Here is a 13,302-nt window from a genome sequence, read left to right on the forward strand (position 1 = left end):
TAACGTTACTTTTGGATTCAGATAATTGACGTTCATCAAATCCGGAAGAAATATGTATACCAGCTCCAGCAGAGCTATTATTGGTGATGAATGTTTGGTAGATAGCGGTAGTACTAACACTATTCTAAAAGATATGAAATTTTTCTCTGAGTTGTCTCCAGCAGAGACACTGATTGGTACTATATCTGGTGTCAGTAACCTTATCGAAGGCTCCGGTAGAGCACACATAATATTATCTTCGGGTACCCAATTAACTATCGATAATACATTATTTTCTAGTAAATCCAGAAGAAATTTACTTAGCTTTAAAGATATTTGAAAAAACGGTTACCACCTAAAAACAATATCTGAAAATAAGGTTGAATATCTTCAAATTACTTCAAACAAAAATGGCAAAGAAACAATTGTTGAATAATTAGAAGCCTTATCCTCTGGGTTATATTGTACTAATATCAACCATATCGAATCATACATGGTGAGTAACCAAAAGCTGTTAGATAAAGACACATTCAACATATGGCAGTTAACTATGTATATTATATGTACTCTTGTAATTGTATCAGAGGGGTATCGATCACTACTGAACATTCAATAAAGATTTCCATCAATTCATATAGATTTCCATCTATTCTTATCACGTGTGTTATTTTCAATGGTGAGTGAAATAAGAGACAAAAGATTATACAAAGTGGGCCAATACAACAGTGGTTTTCGACACTGGTTTTTTTTTCTAGCTTGTAATATACAATTTCCATTATTGTAATGTAATTGCAATAAATTTTTTTTATTAAAAATAATAATAATAATAATAATAATAATAATAATAATAATAACCATAATCAAAGTCAATATATGGCATGACCGTCTAGGTCACCCTGGTAGCATAATGATGAGGCGAATAATCAAAAGTGCAACCGGGCACCCTCTCAAAAAAACTTGAAAGTTTTGCTACCACAAGACTTATCATGTGCAGCATGCTCTCTGGGCAAACTTATAACTCGGCCTTCACAAACTAAATTGATACATGAAACCCCATCATTTTTAGAAAGAATCCAAGGGGATATTTGTGGGCCTATTCATCCTCCGTGTGGACCATTCCGCTATTTCTTGGTCTTAATTGACGCATCCTCAAGGTGGTCACATGTGAGCCTTTTAGCTACTCGAAATGTAGCATTTGCCCGACTTTTAGCTCAAATCATACAATTGAGAGCCAATTTCCCCGACAATCATATTAAAAACATCCGGATGGATAATGCGGGAGAATTCACATCTCAAGCGTTTAATGACTATTGTATGTCAATCGGGATTAATGTTGAACATTCAGTACCTCATGTTCACACACAAAACGGTTTAGCTGAATCTTTGATTAAAAGATTACAAATTATTGCTAGACCACTTTTAATGAGATGTAAACTACCATCTTCTGCATGGGGACATGCTATTTTGCATGCTGCTGCACTGATTAGATTGAGACCAACTGCTGATCACGAATACTCCCCATTGCAACTGGTCTCCGGACGAGAACCAAGTTTGTCCCACCTTAGAATTTTTGGTTGTGCGGTATATGTACCAATACCGCCACCACAACGTACTACAATGGGACCCCAAAGAAGACTGGGCATCTATATTGGTTTTAACTCCCCGTCCATAATTAAATATTTAGAACCAACGACGGGAGATATGTTTACAGCACGGTATGCTGACTGTCATTTTGATGAAACGATGTTCCCAGTCTTAGGGGGAGATAAGGACAAAGAAAGACTGGTAACACAAGAAATAACGTGGAATGCATCATCGCTATCAAATCTCGACCCCCGAAGTGGTCAATGTGAATATGAAGTCCAAAAGATTATACATTTGCAAAGAATAGCGAATGAATTACCAGATGCATTCACAGACACGAATAGAGTGACAAAGTCACATGTACCAGCATCAAATGCACCTGCTCGAATTGAAGTAATCCCAGAAGCGATTACTATACAACGAAAGCGTGGGAGGCCAATCGGTTCCAAAGACAAAAACCCACAGAAACGAAAAGAGCAAAGTAACGCAGTTGGTGAAAACTCACATAAGGTTATAAATGAAACCCCGGTAGAGGTAAATGTCCCGGAAGAGACAACTATAATTCCAGAGGAAAATGAAGTTTCAGAAGAAACACCGGTACCGAACGAAAATGAGATCTCTATTAATTATGTACAAGATAGTACAATGTGGAACCGGAATAAAACACGTGTTGATGATATATTCGCATATGTTATAGCAACGGATGTAATCAATGAAAATGATTACGTACCTAAAACTTTGGAAGAGTGCATGCACAGAAATGATTGGCCAAGATGGCAAGAAGCCATAAACGCCGAATTGAATTCACTCGAAAAGCGACATGTTTTCGGACCTGTAGTCCGAACACCCATAGACGTCAAACCAGTAGGTTATAAATGGGTGTTTGCAATAAAGAGAAATGAAAAGAATGAGATTGTACGATATAAGGCTCGACTTGTAGCGCATGGGTTTTCCCAAATCCCAGGAGTTGATTATGAGGAAACGTATTCCCCTGTAGTGGATGCGATAACCCTTAGGTTCCTAATCAGCCTCACAATCTCTGAAGGACTTCATATGAGACTAATGGATGTCGTCACCGCATACTTATACGGGACACTTGAAAATGACATCTGCATGAAAATTCCTAAAGGATTAAAATTGCCTGAAGCATTAAAATCAACACCTCGAGATATGTGTTCTATAAAACTCCAGAGATCTTTATATGGTCTCAAACAATCTGTTCGTATGTGGTACAATCGACTTAGTGAATATCTCGAAAAAGAAGGATACAAGTCTGATGTAATCAGTCCATGTGTCTTTATTAAAAGATCACTCTCAAATTTCACTATAATAGCAGTCTATGTTGATGATATCAACATCATCGGATCTCCTGAAGAGATAGAGAAAGTTGCTCAGTTGTTAAAGAAGGAATTTGAAATGAAAGATCTTGGTATGACGAAATTATGCATCGGACTACAATTTGAGTATCTGTGTAATGGCACATTTGTCCATCAATCAAACTACATCCAGAAGATGTTAGTACGTTTCAATATGGACAAAGCACATCCGTTTAGCGTACCTATGGTTGTCCGACCGCTACATCCACACAAAGATCCTTATCGCCCTCAAGAAAAAGGCGAAGAAGTACTTGGTCCGGAAGTACCGTACTTAAGTGCGATCGGTGCCCTTATGTACCTCGCAAATAACAGTAGACCTGACATTGCATTTGCAGTTCATGTACTAGCGAGATACAGTTCGAATCCAACACGTAGACACTGGAATGGTGTAAAACATATATTCCGGTACATTTGTGGGACACAAGACGTAGGACTTTTCTATCAGAAAGATCAAAAGTCCCAACTGGTTGGGTATGCTGATGCCGGATATCTATCAGATCCTCACAAAGCAAAATCTCAGACAGGTTATGTATTCACATACGGCGGCACATCAATTTCTTGGAAGTCGACTAAGCAAACACTTACAGCAACATCATCAAATCATGCCGAATTGATAGCATTGTATGATGCTGGTCGAGAATGCGTGTGGTTGAGATCAATGATCAATCATATACAAGAAGCATGCGGATTAGAACAAATCAAGAAAGACCCGATGATTATCTATGAAGACAACGCTGCTTGCATAGCTCAAATAAGAGAAGGCTACATTAAAGGCGATAGAACAAAACACATCTCACCAAAGTTATTCTCAATGTATGACTTACAAAAGGAAGGGGAAATCGATGTTCGTCAGATCAAGTCAAGTGAAAATCTAGCAGACCTGTTCACAAAATCGTTACCTAGAAGCAGTTTCGAGCAGTTATCACATGAGATCGGGCTTCGCAGATTAAAAGACAGTAGTTAAATTGAGGGGGAGCATCATACACGCTGTACTCTTTTCCTTGGCTAAGTTTTGTCCCATTGGGTTTTCTTAGCAAGGTTTTTAACGAGGCAGCATAACTGGTCCTGCAGTATCAGTTTATCTCATAGGTCCTGAAGTATCGATTTAACATCATCCTGAAGCATGTTGTTAATAGTGTATAATGAACAAGTAATATATATCTGAGGGGGAGTGTTATAAAACCAGATATACAAACTTCCCCAAATAACCACTTGGCAGTTAACATATGGCAGTTAACTATGTATATTATATGTACTCTTGTAATTGTATCAGAGGGGTATCGATCACTACTGAACATTCAATAAAGATTTCCATCAATTCATATAGATTTCCATCTATTCTTATCAATTATTAATTATTCTTTGCATATTTTAAATTTTATGTACAAATATTTTTAATTGTGTTATTTATTTATTCATAGAATATATATATATTATTATAGATAACTATTAACAATGTGCAATCTAAATATAACATTATAAACTTAACATTATAATAATATTCTTAGTATATGAATTATTTTAGTCAACTTTTTTTTGGGGTTTTTTTAAATAAATAATTAAATCACCAGTGAATGTATACTTACAGATAGTATTATATGTATTAATTTTTAACAATTCTTTACATTTATACAAGAATTTGCTTATCATATGTGAATCCCAACCGGTTTACTAAAATTAATTTAAATTTCCCTTCATAAAAGAACATTCCATTTATAATCTATTATCTATATTAAAACAAAACACTTTGGTGCCACTTGGCAGTAACTTAAGCCAATCTCTGCCACGTGGCAATGTGATATTCCTCCTCTATTGATTTTGAGCGGCATTTTATTTTCTCAATAAGCGGCTTCTCAAACACGGCTTCTCATCCGTTGTCTTTCAAAAACCCTAATTCTATCAAACACAAAAACTCTCATCTAGGTATCTTTATCATCTTCAACATGCTTTTAGATCTTGAAGATCCATCCAATTCTCCTTTTCCTTCGTTCACCCCTTTTCATTATCATCGATTTTATTTTGTCTTCCCCTTTCATAATCCTCTGTAAACCCTAGAAGAGTCTACACCAGTTCTTCGAGGTTACTGATTCAATCTGATGGAATGATGGATCTTTATTCTGGCATTTGGAGAGAGGGAAATGGTCGATATTTACTGGCCTTTTGGATCTTTATTTACTGTTCTCTCATACTCTTTGTGGATTAGGGTTTTTTTTTTGTTTCCATTGTTCCTCTTCATCGGATAATCCCTCATTCGCATTCTGTTTGGAGAAAACCTAGCCGCAGTCCATGGAATCAGGTAATCTTCTTCAAAGTTGTGCTTTCATCCCGATTTTCTGCAATGTTTTGGTCTGATCTTTTATTTTTTTGGTTTCAGGATTTCATGTATGGATTGTTTAGATTTCAATTGAAAACAGAGAAGTTATTTCATGGGGGTTTTCTTTATTGTTTTTGAAATTAAATCAACCTGATCAATGTGTATATTGATTGTTTTTGTTTGGTTAATTGCCAATTAGGGTTATGTTATATTTGGCTATTGATGTTGAGATCAAGCTTTTCTATATGCAATGGAAGAGCAATACAAGCCATTGAAAGAATTTGGTGCCGGGGATTTTGTAATAGCAAGCCTGGTTATAGATAAGAAGATGAAAGAACTGTTTGCTATCAAAGACAATGAATGAGGGAAACAGGTATAATCATTATTTTCTGAATTGTGAGAAGAAATAACCTTCAATAGCGATTTTGAAACCCATCAAATTTCTTTATCATTATATGTGGTTTACCTCACTTTCTAAAAGAAATCATTATTTTTCTTTTTTAGTGAGTAAATATATGTTATAATTTAGGGATTAAGTCGAGTCTGATTTCGTTGGAATGACAATTCTCCTTGAACGGTTTGTTAATCTCGAGTGGCGATTTGAAATGTTTACTAATGAATAGATCGATAAATGTTGTATGTTATTTCAAACGGGTCTATCAAAATTAGTTTCTGTAAATGTTTTATATATGCTTTGTGTCTGAATTTCATAACATCTGGGGCTTTTGTGAATTTATTGTAGTATCTGTGGATTGACTTTGTTGTTAATCCATGTTATCCTTTGCTGTTAATTATTCACACGATTCTTACCATGCGTCTGAAAATTTGTCTGGAGTTCCTACGGCTTTCTACATTCTCCCGTTTACATGGATTTGGGAAGCCTGATATCTGGGATGAACATGAGGATGGAATATGGAAACCACCAAAGATAGCATATCCGGCATACAAAGGTACGAGTTTGGTGTGGCAAATGATACACTGAAACTAATTTTGTGATAGTTTTGTTCTGTGACAGTTAGACTGCAAAAGATTTTATCATTACTCTGATGTGCGAATTCATGTTGTGGAAGTTATTGCAAATTTGGTGAGTGAAGGTATGCATATGTTTAATGTGGTGTTTTGTTGATGGTTCTCTAACTGACTGTCTTGCTAAATAATCAGAATCGGATAATAAACTGTAAATAACCATGGAAGATACGGGTTATGATGGTCTCTAATTCTTAACACTTTAAAATTCTATTATCGTAATTTGAATGTGTTATCTAAAGAATCGATAGATGAACTGAACAAACACAATGTTTATGTAATAAAAAGTTGTATTTTTGTGAGATGCGGATAAAAGTCTCATAATTTGTTTACAGTTAATGGGTAGGTAAAATCTATAATGCGATTTACATAGGGTTGTTGGTGTCTTGGGTATAGATATTGCAAAAGATAAAGGTCATTCCGACAATTAGCTTGTGAAATGGGTTTGGCTTGACATGAGTAAGTTATTAGTATTGATGTAAACACATCGTTCTTTAGTAAATGTCTAAATAGGCCAAGTGGGTTGGGTAGTATGTTGACTGCTGTTGGTCTTGCTTTACAACTTGTGATATATGCTTCGTTATCTTCACTTTGCTTGTGAATTTATTGTAGGTGGCTGCTTTTAGGGGTGAGCAAACGGGTCGGACCCGCTAGAACTGGATCAAACTAACCCGGAACTGAGAACCGAATGGGGTGTATTTCAAGAACCGGAACTGAACCTTATAATACATACACGGGTCAGGTTTTTAAACGGTTTCAAGTTTCAGTTCCAATGGTTTTCACGGAACCTTCCAACAATGATTTGGGCTTCATACATACAACCGTTTTTTAGAGTTTTGTTTTTGGACCCAAACACTCTTGAAAATCTGTATTTTTTACTTCATTTGTTGGAAGGTGTGTTTCGATGGTCTGGCATTCCATAATCTGAACTCTTGAGTCCATGCCAATAGTTGTCAAAATCTTGATAGCATGTATAATTTACGTATTGTTGTTCTTTCAGTTGTAACAGGACGATTTGCTGCTGCTGCTGCTGCTACTATAGCTGTTTCGGTCAAAGGAGTCCATGTGCGATTACATCCTCTTTTTCTTTGCTATGATCCAGGATGAAACCCTAGATTCTCTGCTCCTCCATCGACGCTCCATCTCTTGCGATTCTCTGCTCCTCCACCTGTGAGTGTTCATGGCGATTATAGGACGGCAAAGCTTCATACCACGTTATCAAGAGGGAATCTGAGGTTAGTTTTTGTTTTCAATCACAATACCACGATACATGGCTTCAAAGAATAACAAGTAAAGTGGGTTGAAATGGCTAAAATTAATGATTGGAAGTGAAGAGGGTGTCACTTGGATTGTATACTTTTCGTCAAATACTCTGAGCTGAAAAGGCCACCCAAGAGAGCAACCCTTTTGGTGTAACTTGCCATGATCCTTTGACTCTTAACTGTTTGAATATATATTATGGTTTCTGATCATTTTTATAGTATTTTGGTATTACTCACTGTGTTATAATGATTTTAAAACTAATATGGATACATATCTAAGGCTTATATGGCTATGTTAATTGAAGTTTTTGCCATTGTTGTTGGGTATGAGTCACTGTATGAATATGTTGATGCTTTGTTCTATATTGCCATTGCTATTGCTATTGCTATTATGGTTTATGTTATCCCTAAATTCTAGAAGCGATTTATTTGATTTTGGTAGCTAAATTGAACAACGTTCATATTGTAGTTGTGCCAGCGGATGATGGAAAGTTTGCTGAATGCTGTTGCGGATTTGGTGCTGATATGATAATGACTGCAGAATCGTGTAGAAACAGTGTAAGATTATATTATTTAATTCATCTGGTATACATGAGTACAACCCTGATATACGGCCAAATTGTGACTCGCTAGGCATTTTCATGGCTGATTCACCGAGTAGCTCAGAATTGCTTACAAACATTACAAATGGGAGTTGAAACATAACACTTAAAAAACATTGGTCTTCAGTAGATAAACATATTTACGGACATGAAACTGAACAAAAATGCAAGAGTAATCTTTCTAACATAAAAACTGTTGGGCATGGTGTTGCACTATTATTATAATCATTCTTCTCTGGTCCACATGTTGATGCCTTTGTTGTCTCAGCAAGTACATTAGAGTATGTATGTGTAAATGTAAATCTTAAAATCAGATTGCATTTTTTATTTTTATTTTATTGGTTCTAAGAAAGATTGCATTTTTATGTTTTTTAGATCAATATTATGGGTAATGATATGATTTGTGCGAGTCATGCTAATGAAGGTTGTTATTGGTCAATATTAATGCACCATCAGGTATGAACTTCTGAAGAATTTGATTGTTTCTTTCTTTAAAAATTGGAACCAATGATAATTTTTGATATTTATTGTGTCAAGTGACTCAAATAGGATTACATAAATGACATCGAGGTAAAAAATGAACAGGTACAAATATATAATTTATTAAATTGTTAAAAAACTATCTTTATAAATATTGATATAACCTCTTTATATATACTCCTCATTTTCAGTTTGCTAATTTGTTAGTATTTCTTGATGAACTCAATTGTTGTTGGACAAAAAGTTATCGTTCAAGAAGAATTCAGAATCATATCACATACGCATTCTTTTCCAATATCTTTTGCAAATAGAATGGGAAGGCTGGAATAATAGCTTATGGAAATGAGCTCAGTAAGTTAGTGATACACCTGGGGAAAAGCATGGGATGAACCAGGCCATTCTAATGGTGGAGATATACTTCATTTAAGCATGGATGTTTTAAAGGAGAATGTAATCGGTATTGATGGTCTGGTAAGTTTTGTAAATTTATGTTGCTGACTTCTTCACTAGATGCCTTTTGACTTTGCCTTCTCTAATGGATGTTTTTAGCTATGTAGGACTTGATCCTTAAGACCGAACAAATCTCCTTGAAGTTCTGCAAGTAATCATGAATTCGGAAACGCCATGACTGTTGATGATTCAGGACAACTCCTGTTAGGTCCGATCCATATTCATTCGGATCCGTGTCCAACTGAAATTAAATAGGTATTTTGTAGAGAATTAATAGTATTGCAATTTTTATTACTTATTGCTATATTGAAGTAAATGCCCTAAGTAATTCAATTTCTGTTTTTTTTCTTCTTTGTAAGGCTTGCCAAACATGGGTTTTAGCATGAAGAGATATCAAGTTATAAATCATACATTTTTAGAAGTAGATCTGTTTAGTCCAAATATATTTTTAGAATACATTTTTCACCTTTAGTTAAGTTTAATAAGCTACATGAATACATTGGTGTGAGATTAGCTATGAACAATGCATATTTAGAAGGGTCCATTCATGTGTGGTTAACTCAACCTTTTGAATATTTTAATTTACATGTTTCTATGGTAATTAAATAATTTCTTGAGCTTTGGTTTCATCTTTGTCACTTAATTTCTCATTATGAAAAAAAGGTTTTCAAAAAATTACTTCATGCTACGTTTTTGCCAAGTAAAGCAATATCCAACTTCAAAGTACCTTGAATTATTTCAAGGCTATGTTTTTAATGAGTAAATTTGTGGAAGGTTGCCATAAATTCAATATTTTGATTCTTCGCTTACAAAAATTTTATGCGAGTCAATTATCTATTTGATGACAGTGATTTTTTAAACCAATGTTTTAAAAGCCGGTTTTTTAAGCATACCGGATTGGGCTAAAAAATGGTTCAATTGGTTAAACCGGGTTGTACCGAGTGGTTCAACCAAGTTAACCAATGTTTCCGGTTCCATAGTCTCTCAAGATCCATTGGGTTTATGTATCGTGTTTTTTATGGTATTTTTATTGCTAATTGTCATTTGTTTTACACAATCTACTTCATATAGATTTCAACAATTTAGTATATATATTTATATGGTAATTGATTGTAATATCAAACTCTCTATATATATAGAACCTGTGTACCAGTATCGTCAAATCAAAAAAAATCAAATTATTGAATATGTGTTGTTCTGAGCATCTTAATATAGTGGTAATATTAATGGGCCGGGTAATAGGTCAAAACATAAACATGTAACTATTAGCATGAGTCAAAACAAGTTGGGTCAAGTCAGTCTGCAAATATTTTTATCATTTCATTTGAAAAAGTATTAGCGTTTTATATATGACCAAAAGGCATGAAAAGATCAGGAAGTGTTTAGTTGACAAAAAGTTAATATGTAAAAGAGATGAGCGAGATGTACTATCCGGATGTGCTCGACTGTCTCAAAATATTAGGCTTACCAAATCATAGGTTAACGCTTGAAGTTGGTGTTCCAGTAATGCTATTACGAAACATTGACCAGCGGAATGGTTTGTGCAACGGTACAAGGCTACAAGTAAGAAAGTTGTACAACCGTGTAATAGAAGCGGAGATAATATCTGGTGCAAATATTGGTAGTCGCGCATATATACCTAGAATTAATTTGATCCCTTCTGATAAAAAGATTCATTTTGCTTTTCAAATGAGGCAATTTCCTCTGGCCGTATGTTTTGCAATGACAATCAACAAAAGTCAAGGCCAATCACTTTCTAGAGTTGGTTTGTACTTGAAACAACACCTCTTCTCTTTTGGTCAATTGTATGTTGGTTTATCAATTGTGAAAACAAGAGATAAGGTCAAACTACTAATACTTGACAACGACGGGAAACCTACAGATAAAGCAATTAATGTGTTTTTATGCTACGTTTAGAATGTTTTATGTGTTTAGTTGGTGTTAAGCCACCCACGAAACTCGCGGGTTCTTAAACTAGTATCATTATATAACCTTACAAAAAGCAGAATTTTTTCCCAAAGTGGTGTTATGGGAAAAAATATTTACCATTTTAGTGTTCCTTTAAAACTATTTACCAAAATAGTGTTTTCTCTTATTTTTTATTTACTTTTTTATTAAGTCATTCGTTTGTTAGATAAAAAAAATTTGGGAAAAATGGCAAATTTACTCCGGTGCACAATTCAACATTTCGGTGGAGTCATTTTTTGTTCTTTTATGATATTTTTTTATCTTCTTATTTGATTTTCCATTTATTTGTTTTTTTATTTTAGTTTTTTTCAGTCGTGAGTTTTATTTTTCTTAATTTATTATTACCAGCTAAATCATATTTCATTTTTTAACAACAGCCATGAATAATCTAAAATAAATCTGAACAATGAAATAAAAAACATGACAAAGCTAATCAAATATTAAACTTGACGCATTACCGGCTTCAATATCAAATACAAACAAAACTAAAAATGCCAAATAAAGTCGAGTCACAATCGATCTCAATTTCAAACAGATTAAAAGAAAAAATGTCAATAAAATTCAACCAACTTAGTGATCGTTATTTTTCCTTTAATATGTTTGAAATTGAGATCGGTTGTGACTCGACTTTATTTGGCATTTTTAGTTTTGTTTGTATTTGTTATTGAAACCGGTAATGCGTCAAGTTTAATATTTGATTAGCTTTGTCATATTTTTTATTTCATTATTTAGATTTATTTTAGATTATTCATGGTTGTTGTTAAAAAATGAGATATGGTTAAGCTGGTAATAATAAATTAAGAAAAATAAAACCCACAATTGAAAAAACTAAAATAAAAAAAACAAATAGATGGTAAATCAAATAAAAAGATAAAAAAAAATATCATAAAAGAACAAAAAATGACTCCACCGAAATGTTGAATTGTGCACGAGTAAATTTGCCATTTTTCCCAATTTTTTTATCTAATAAACGAATGAGTTAATAAAAAAGTAAATAAAAAATAAGAGAAAACACTATTTTGGTAAATAGATTTGAAGTAACACTAAATTAGTAAATATTTTCTCCTATAACACCACTTTGGGAAAAAACTCCAAAAAGCAACTTGGGTTGTCTTTCTAAAATGAAAAGTTGCACTTTTTAAAAAACCAAACATACACACCCCTCTCTTAATTATTATAAAATACTACAAATAGCTCTATACTCCATCGCATCATTTCGTTGAAGTCATCCTTTTTAACAACAGGCAAAAAAAAGCGTTTCCAAAAAAAAGCACCATTTATGAAACCACCAATTTGGCTTCATAAACCGACGCAACGTTTACATGCAACATCTCACACCCTATCCCATCAACGGTCATAAATAACCGGCATCGATACCCCTCCGAACAGGCAACCGTCGTGCACCCTTCTGTCAAACAACCGACGCGATCAAACCGGTTTTCTATCTTCTTAAGTCTTAACGGCGGTTACTACAAATTATTTAATTCAGTGGATATATGCGGAGTTAATCGTCAAACTTAATCAGTGGCAATCCTGAACAAAAATACACACCTTTTATACTAAAACTCAAACGGTGGTGGGACGCCCGGTAATGAATAGACAGAAACAGTCGTCAATTTACGTTTAACAACCAAAGACATGTCTACGCGACCATCGTTTCTTCCGTCGTTTACCATCGTTTCACATCCTATATAACCCGCTTCACATTGTAAATTTTAAAACAACACTTCCTTTAAGGACACGTGTAATGACAAAAGAAATCACAAATTGATAAAATGGTGACTGAAGTATAGTTTAAATAAATCATACGGTTTCATTTTCTTAAGGTTGCACTTATATATATGTGAACCGAAGGCGTCGTCACTTTCCTTATAGAAGGTTTTAAACAGCAGACACGACTTAATTTTTTAATGGACGCTACTTTTAAACAAAAGGTAATATGTTTTCCTTAAATAAATTTTCTAAGGAAAGTGACTTTTAAACAAAAAGATATAACCCAAGTTGATAATTGTATATATGTACAAAAAATAATTGAAGGGTCATGACTTTTTACAAGCCATTATGTCTTAAGTTACTTTTTGTAGTATTATTCCCATACCTAAACAAACAAATAAAAAGAACTTATAAAATTCAAGCAGTTGGTTTCATGTTCACTCTCATTTTAACTTTGGACTTTTATCTTATTTCACAATTAAAGCATCAGTGAGGGTAAGATAATGTAAAACGTTTTAATTTATTATAAGATATCAACCTTTTGTTTC

At 34.0% G+C, this 13,302-nt stretch overlaps 1 long non-coding RNA gene across 20 annotated transcripts; it reads left to right on the top strand.

The window, feature by feature from the left end:
* Positions 1 to 4,747: 4,747 nt before the first annotated feature.
* Positions 4,748 to 9,621, top strand: LOC110878451. Of its 20 annotated transcripts, none has more exons than XR_002557966.2 (11): positions 4,748 to 5,235; positions 5,314 to 5,321; positions 5,453 to 6,203; positions 6,269 to 6,337; positions 6,892 to 7,016; positions 7,280 to 7,514; positions 8,011 to 8,099; positions 8,519 to 8,599; positions 8,681 to 8,728; positions 8,831 to 9,094; positions 9,181 to 9,420. It is a non-coding gene; the product is annotated as an uncharacterized LOC110878451 (long non-coding RNA). The 20 variants fall into 20 exon arrangements; XR_002557954.2 differs by adding an exon at positions 9,433 to 9,621 and having other exon boundaries at positions 4,749 to 5,235; positions 5,453 to 6,347; positions 9,181 to 9,328; XR_002557957.2 differs by having other exon boundaries at positions 4,749 to 5,235; positions 6,269 to 6,347.
* The last annotated feature ends 3,681 nt before the right edge of the window (positions 9,622 to 13,302 follow it).

Source organism: Helianthus annuus, chromosome 2 (genome assembly GCF_002127325.2).
Source record: "Helianthus annuus cultivar XRQ/B chromosome 2, HanXRQr2.0-SUNRISE, whole genome shotgun sequence".
Classification (NCBI taxonomy): Eukaryota; Viridiplantae; Streptophyta; class Magnoliopsida; order Asterales; family Asteraceae; genus Helianthus; species Helianthus annuus.